The 7,673-nt window shown below is 50.8% G+C and overlaps 1 protein-coding gene across 1 annotated transcript in view; it reads left to right on the top strand.

The window, feature by feature from the left end:
• The first annotated feature begins 1,771 nt into the window (after positions 1 to 1,771).
• ZNF514 (zinc finger protein 514) overlaps positions 1,772 to 7,673 on the top strand; it is a 21,067-nt gene continuing 15,165 nt past the window's right edge. The window contains exon 1 of the mRNA XM_027767544.1: positions 1,772 to 2,178. The gene's annotated coding sequence lies outside the window, so the exon portion shown is untranslated. The remainder of the gene's footprint in view (positions 2,179 to 7,673) is intronic.

Genomic DNA, 7,673 nt, shown 5'->3' with positions numbered 1-7,673 from the left:
GGTTATGATTGGTTGCTTTGTGGACCAATCATGAGGTGCCAGATATGCAAATCTGAGGGATTCTAGTGACCAATCAGAGTATGGTTTTGAAGGCGAGGTTTTGAAGGGAAGCCAATCATGACTTTTGGCATTGTGTTATTATTTGCTTTCTGAGAAACCAGGGATATTCGCTGGTGTGCAGCCTCCCACACTTAGTGATAAGTGTTCTCAGTTTTACTACTTGGTCTATGAGATGGGAAATGGTTGGTCCCCAACGGGTTTGGTGCTTAGTGGTAATCCTCTGTATTTTGCATTGACCAGCTCTCATCCCTGAGATGCATGTGACATTAGGAAGCTGGTGGGTGAGGTGGAGAGACCTATTCAGGCCTAATTTCACACTATACCCGAAAAACATTGCTTTATCTGATATCTAGGTTTGAGTCCACATCAGATTGGCTCTTCTATTTTTAAACAAGTTTATTTATTTATTCCATGAATGAGAGAGACCAGCAAACCCAACCCCACAATGGTGCCCACACATGCAGTCGACTCCCAGTCTCAGCCAGATCAGACTATGGGCACAGGCATGGGCTCCTGGCATGCTCAGGGAGGGCCCAGGATGCAAATCCAGGACCTTTCTCATGAGGGTCCCATTTGCTACCACTGAGCCACCACCTAGCTCCTTCTAGTTTGTTTAATATCGTTTTGCAAAATGACTATTTATGCCGGAGCCTTTGTAAGCAGTTTTCTGTTTCTACCAAAGACTGAGTAGTTTACAGACAATAAAAATACATTGCTTTTGGTTCTGAAGGCTGGGAAATCCACGGTCAGGGCGCTAGGAGATCTGGGTCTGGCAAGGGCCCATAGACAGTGCCCCCTCGGTGCCCTCACAAGGGAACAGGAAAAGGGGGACTAACAAGCTTCCTCAGGTATCTTATATAAAGGCTCTGCCTTTATGACCTAATCACCCCAAAGGTCCCATCTCTTAATACCATCACTTGAGGGTTAAATTTCAATACATTTATTTTTCGGGGGTACACATACATTTAGATCATGGCTGACCAGCCTAATTTCTTTTGGGTCCTAAACGATCATCATTTTGGAGCAGGAGGGAGTCCAAAGTCCTCTCCTCTTCTCCATCAGTCTTCAAAGTGGGAGGCAAGGGGACAGCCTATAGAACCACAGTATCTAGCACTGGGCCACCAGGGTCTCCTGGGTGCCTGGTAGGACACAGACATACCAGGAGGGCCTCCTGGAAATCCTCATTCGACAGATCCAGAGTGGAGCCCCGACCTTTCAGTACATATCCAGGAGCTTCTGTTAGCCCTAAACCCAGCTTGGGCCTACTACCAAGGACAGGGCGAGAGGAGAGACGCTCCCAGTTCCCAGCCCGCGGGGACACAGACACCCAGAAGCCCCACCCCGCTGGCGCTGTGGGGGGCGGGGTGCTGGGCGCCGCCGCAGCGGGACACGCTTGCAAAGCATGCTCGCAAGGACCGGGCGGTGGCCGCACTGCGCAGACTCAAGACTGGGGTGGACTGGGGCTGGCGGGGCGTGCCTTTGCGCTTTGTGGATTGGGTGACTCTGGGGGCGCAGGTCGGCCTTGGGCGCCGCGCCCAGGGTCTGTGACAGAGCTGGCAGTGTCCCTTCGTGTGCCCGCCTGCTAGGGCTGTGGGGCTGGAGCTGGTTGTTGGGGATATAGGGGGTCGAGTCGGCAGGGCCGGCCCCTGTGCCCGTGTTGCTGTCACCGGAATCCCTGCTGTCTCTGGGCAGCAGAAGAACGGTGGGCACGGGGGTGCAAGTGTTGCTGCGGCCGAGTGTCCTGGTGATGTGAACACACTGTGGGTGTGGATCTGCGTGGTGACTGGGTTCCAAACACTAGTTCCGATGAGAAGGGCCGCGGAGCGGAGCCAGGGGGGCAGGCCGGGCTTCCTAGAGGTCCGAGAGTGCGCCCTGGAGCGCGGGAAGAGCCGTGCTCTGATAGCTGCTCCGCGCAGGCGCGGTTCCGGGTTTGAGAGCCGGGTTTCTGGGCTCTACGGCTCAGCAGGGGGCTCGCCTTGCCCAGTAGGAATGCCTCGTGTCACCCGGGCGGCCCCTGTAAGCTCGGGAGGAAAGCAGGGCTGCAGCGAAAGGACAAAGAATTGGACCTGAAGGATGCACGCCGCCCCTTGGCCCCAGCCATGGACTCCGCGGCATCAGGTTTGGCTCCCAAGCGTGCAGAGGGCTAGCAGCTCTCCTAGGGAGTTAGGCCCCGGCCTTGAAGGACCCTAGAAGGGGCGAGCCCTAATCTCCCAGAACCAGGAGGCTGAAGTGTCAGCATCCAGAGACAGAGGAGGCTGTGGTGGACGGAATGGCCACGGAAGCCTGGTCCGAAGGCCAGAGCAGAGAAGGGAGAGCTGAACTGCCCAAGGAGAGTGCGCAGGGCAGGAAGGACCTGTCTCCTCCCACTGTGGCAGGCAGAGGCCGGCAGAACAAGCCTCAGAGGGAAGGGCTCTGTCGGGGAAGAGGACAGTAAGCCATTTGGAGCCTTGTCACCTACCTCCTTAATGGCTCCACTAGTGAGGAGTGAGGTTCTCGCACCTGGTCCAGCTCATCTGTGTACAAGGCCAGCAGTGTACATGGTGAGCGTGTCCAGGCAGTCCCTCTCACCTAGTGTTGCTGGGAGCCAGGAAGGTGAGGTGACCCAGGTTTTAGGCCATTCCTGAGTTTAGAATGTCCTGTCCTTCAGATTCAGCTGAGGATTTTGGGCACTCATGTGCCTGCTGTGAGTTTCAAACCGCCAGGTCCGGGACTTGAACTGCAGTCAACCATGTAGGAGTTCAACACCTTAAACATTACGTCACCTGCTGGCCCCAACTGTTCCTTTTCTAGTACACATATGATCAAGGTTGGCAGAAGTGGGCCAGATCCCTGGGCCTTCCACCTCCTTGTATTTCCTTCTTGCTCCTTGCTACTCAGTGTGGCGGGGGGACCAGCAGCATGGCACCACCTGGAAGCTCTCTAAAAATACGACTCTAAGGTCCTGCCCCATGCCCACTGAGCCAGAGCCTTCACAAGTCTTTTTCTTTCTTTTTTAAAAATTTGCCAGAGGGTGTGTGTACTCTCCAGAAACAGAGAGAGAGTCAGAGGGAGGAAGCACCCTCCCGATGGGGAGTGGTCATGCCACAATCCCTTCTCCTCCATTTCTCCATCCTTTTGGGATTTGGAGCACATGCACCTGGCATCTTTTCCAAGCCACTGAGCTACAGTTTGAACCACCAGGTCAGCCATGTGGGATCCAGCTCCCCTAAATACGGGCTGGCCCTCTTTCTTTCCTTTTTCAGCTTTTGCTATAGCATTTGCATACTCACTAGAGAGTTAGAGAGAGAGAAATCACCCCCTACCCCAACCAGGAGGATGGCCACACCACAAACCCTTCTCCTCTTGGAATTTTGAGCATGCACACACGTGTGCCCAGCATGATTTTCAAGCTGCCAGGTCCAGGACTTGAACCATGCAGTCAGACGTGCGAATCAGCTCCCTTAACCTCCACACCACCTGCTGACCCTCTTTCTTTCTTTTCTTATCTTTTCTGTTTGTTTTGTTTTAAATTTGCTACAGGGTATGTGCACTCTCCAGAGACAGAAAGAGAGAAAGTGAGAGAACTGTGCAGTCGGTCACGTAGGACGCAGCACCATAACCACCATGCCAACTGGCTGGCTCCTTCTTTCTTTACTTTTGAGAGACAGGACCTCACTATGGCGCCTAGGCTAGCCTTTGAACTGTCTTCCTCCTACGTGGCTGGGATTACAGACATGCACCGCCCTGCCCTGCTGTTAACCAGTCTTGAACCAGAATTTAACAAGACCCTCAGAGACCACAGGCCCATTAAAATGCCAGAAGTGCTGACCTGTGCTACCCCGTGCTGCTTGCCTCCTTCCTCCTTTTTGTGGTTGGCCTTAACTGCTTTCATGGCTTGCTTTTCGTTTGCTCTGAGGCTTTATGGACAGTGTGATATAAAGCCCTGTGTCAGAAGAGCTCTCAGAGTGGCTGCTGACACTTACCAGCACTTGGGAACACAGGGCTGCTGAGAAGAGCTGGCCTCTGAGCTGGATTCCTAAGGGTGAGGCAGAGGCGTCATTTCTTCCCCACAAAGCCTCTTCTCCCTCTTCTTGCCTTGAGCCTGTTCTGTATTTGTGAACCTGCCTCATGCCCACAGCGTGGTTTTAAAGTTCCTGGAAGGACTTCTCCACGTTTATGTTTCCAAAAAGCATAGTAGAGAACGCTCCCCTGGAGTGGCCAGACTGTGGTCACAGCGCAGCTATGTGCAGTCTGCCATGGCCTGTGGACAGGTGGGGTTACCTAGAGCTGTGTGCAAGGGCACTTCTCTGATGCGGGCAGGCCGGAGGCTGCCTCTCCACTCCCTTTCACCCAGCTGTGTCCCCGGAAGCGTGGAGATGTCCTGCAGAGCTGTGTAGGAATCCAGCTTAGGGAGCCCCCTGCCAAGGGGATGCCTCACTTACGGCCCCTTTTGCCTTCCCAGCTCACCCTTCTCAGGACCCTGTTCTTCCTCCAGAGAGGTACCCGGGAGCAAAGGGAGTGACCAATGTCTTTCTGAAAGCCAGGCCCCAGGTGAGTTGAGGTTTTCTTAATTTGTCTTCAAATGCTTGAACTACGGATAGCTTTGCCTCCTTTTCCCTAGAGCCACTCTGTTCCCCAAAGGGAACCAACCCCAAGTCCGGCTCTGCAGGAGGCCGAGTATCACCAAGTGGACATGGCCTCCCTGCTCCTTGCCCAGGGCTGTCCTCTCTGCCCAGGGTACACTCACTCTCTGGGAACCTTCGGGCTTACTCTTACTTCTGTAATGGCACTGTGGTGACAACCAAGTCATGTGGCGGAGCCTTGGTCTTGAAGAGTGTCACAGCCACAGTGGGGTGAGGGTACTGTCCCCCAGGATGCAGCCACCAGTAACGGCAAGGATGTGCATGGTTTGGTGGCAAATGGAGCTGCATAGACAGGCCAGCCAATCAAGGCTTAGGGAAAGGAGAATCAGCCTGTGCTGGGGAAGGGTAATGGAGGAACGGAGAAGGGGGACAGAGGGTTCCGCGGGCATGGGTGGGTGGGGAGGCTGTGTAAGACCAGGCCCCTGGTTAGCTGTTATCTTTCTGGATTAGTGAGGAGGCAGACTTCACTATGTTCTGGGTATCTAACCTCAGACAATTCACTTTCTTTTTCTTTTTAATTTATTTTTATTAAAATTTGACCAGAGACAGAAAGGGAAAGTGAAGAAGCAAGCCTCAGCTCCAGGACTGCCACTGCCTTCAGTTTGGAGCCAGCAGATGGTGAAGTGGTTACTCCATTGGACTCCGACATAGTTGACCGTGATTCAAGTCCTGGACCCTGTGGCTTAAAACTCACGCCAGGCATGTGCCCAAAATCCTGAGAGGAGAATGAAGGAGAAGGGATTGCAGTATGGCCATCTCCCCAGGGGGTGATTTCTCACTTTCTGTCCTTCTGTCTCTCTGGCAAGCACATGTGCCCTATAGCAAAAAGCTCTCAAAAAACAAAACCAAAAAGAACTGCCGTCAGCCATGTGGTAGTCCAGTGCCTTGACCACTATGCCATCTGCCAGCCTTGATAATTCACTTTCTTTCCTTTTTTTAAAGAATTATTTATTTAATTTTATTTATTATTTTTAAATTTTTTAAAGAATTACTTTATTTAACTTTATGAATTATTATTATTTGTTTTGATTTAACCAGAGAAAGACAGAGAGAGAGAAAATGAGAAAGCAAAGCTGCCAGGTCCAAGATTCGAACCGCAGTCAGCCACGTGGGAGTCCAGCATCTTTAATCACCTGCTGGCCCCTATTTTTTAAATTGATGAGAGAGAGAAACAAGCCATCAGGTCCAGGACTCAAACCAGTTGGCCATGTGGGAGTCTAGCACCTTAGCCACCACACCACCTGCCAGCCCTGACAATTCATTTTGTATGCGTGGGTGTACCATGAGGATGATAATGTTAATAATGATGAAAATAAAATGTTAACGATGATGAAAATAAAATGTTAACAATTTATTAAGAACCCCAAAAAGTGTATCAGGAACTTTTCTATACAATTTACTTATGTTAACGCATTTCATATTTAAAACACTTCCATAAAAATAGTTACCACTTGGAATGGCAGCCAAAGCACAGAGAGGTAAAGTGGAAAAACCACGGTGTGGAAAGAGGAAGTAACCTGTTCAGTTACCTAGGTAGTAAGGAAGAGCCCAGTTTCACGTTCAGGATGTCTGGCTCCAAGGTCTTTCTTTTTTAGAGAGATTTTTGCTATAAGGCTTATGCACTTGCTAGAGAGACAGAGAGAGACAGAAAGTGATAAATCACCCCCCCTCCCCCAGTGGGGATAGCCATGCCATAATCCCTTCTCTTCTCTTCTTGGGATTTTGGGCATGCATGCACATGTGCCTGGCATGAGTTTGAAGCTGCTGGATTCGGGACTCAAACCATACGTGGGAGTGCAGTGATGTAACCATTACACTATCTGTTGGCCCCTGGTTCCAATATCTTTTTTTTTTTAAGAATTATTTATTTTACTTATTAATTTGTTTATTTTAATTTGACCAGAGAGAGATGGAAGTGAGAAAGCAAGTCACTAGGTTCAGGACTCGAGCTGTGGTCAGCCATGTATGCCTAGCACTTTAACCACCATGCCACCTGCTAGCCCCTGGCTCCAACATCTTAACGAATTGATAATACAACTGTGATGGTCATTGCTTAATCCTTGTCAGCTTGGGGAGAATGGTGACTGACTCCTGGGTGCTTCTGGTTTGACTGTGGTGAGCTGGCCATGGAGGAGAAGTGGGTGGATGTGGCTGTGGATGCCATCCTCAAGTTTCCTGGCAGTCAGCATGGTGGTTTAGTGATATTCTAGCCAAAGGGGAAAACCCCACCAATAAAGAATTCTCTCAAGTAATTAGCACAGTAATAAATAGAGTTAAAACCTCTTTAGGGACTGGACCATGGCATGACACTAACACAACTGGACCCATATGGGAAGGTCCCAGTCTTATGTCCTGAGGCCTCCTGCACACACCAGCCTGACTGAAGCTGGGGGTGGATCGTGGCATGGGGACCTTGTTTCTCTCTGTTTTTTTTTTTTTTTTTCCCCTCTCTTTCATGGAAGAAATAAATTAATAGATTTAAAAAACATAAACAAAGGGGCCACCAGGTGGTGTGTTGGTTAAGGCACTGGACTCCCACATGGCTGAGCACATTCGAGTCCTGGACACAGCAGCTTGAAAATCATGCGATGCACGTGTACGTACGTGTCCAAAATCCTGAGAGGACAATGGAGGAGAAGGGATCATGGTGTGACCATCCCCACTAGCGGGTGAGCTCTCACTTCCTCTATCTCTTGTCTCTGTCTCTCACGAGCATGGCAAAAACCTGAAACAAAAACAAAAACAAAACAAACCTCTTTGGCTTTGGCTATATCATCCGGAGGAATATGAAAGAGCTCAGCTTAGCGACGTGTGATGACAACAGCCCCAGATCTCAGAGGCTCGCGGTAACAAGGCATCTCTCTTCTTTATGCTGCAGTTAGCAGTACTGCGCTGACTGGGACTGCTCCACACCAGCTTTGCTCTGGGGTTCAGGCCGAAGGACCAGCCATGCGCTGGGATGTGCTGTTCTTGGGGGAGCGGAGCAATGTC

Source organism: Tupaia chinensis, unplaced genomic scaffold (genome assembly GCF_000334495.1).
Source record: "Tupaia chinensis unplaced genomic scaffold, TupChi_1.0 Scaffold144276_1, whole genome shotgun sequence".
Lineage (NCBI taxonomy): Eukaryota > Metazoa > Chordata > Mammalia > Scandentia > Tupaiidae > Tupaia > Tupaia belangeri.
Note: the sequence above shows the minus strand (reverse complement) of the source record. Positions and strands in the feature narration are given on the sequence as shown.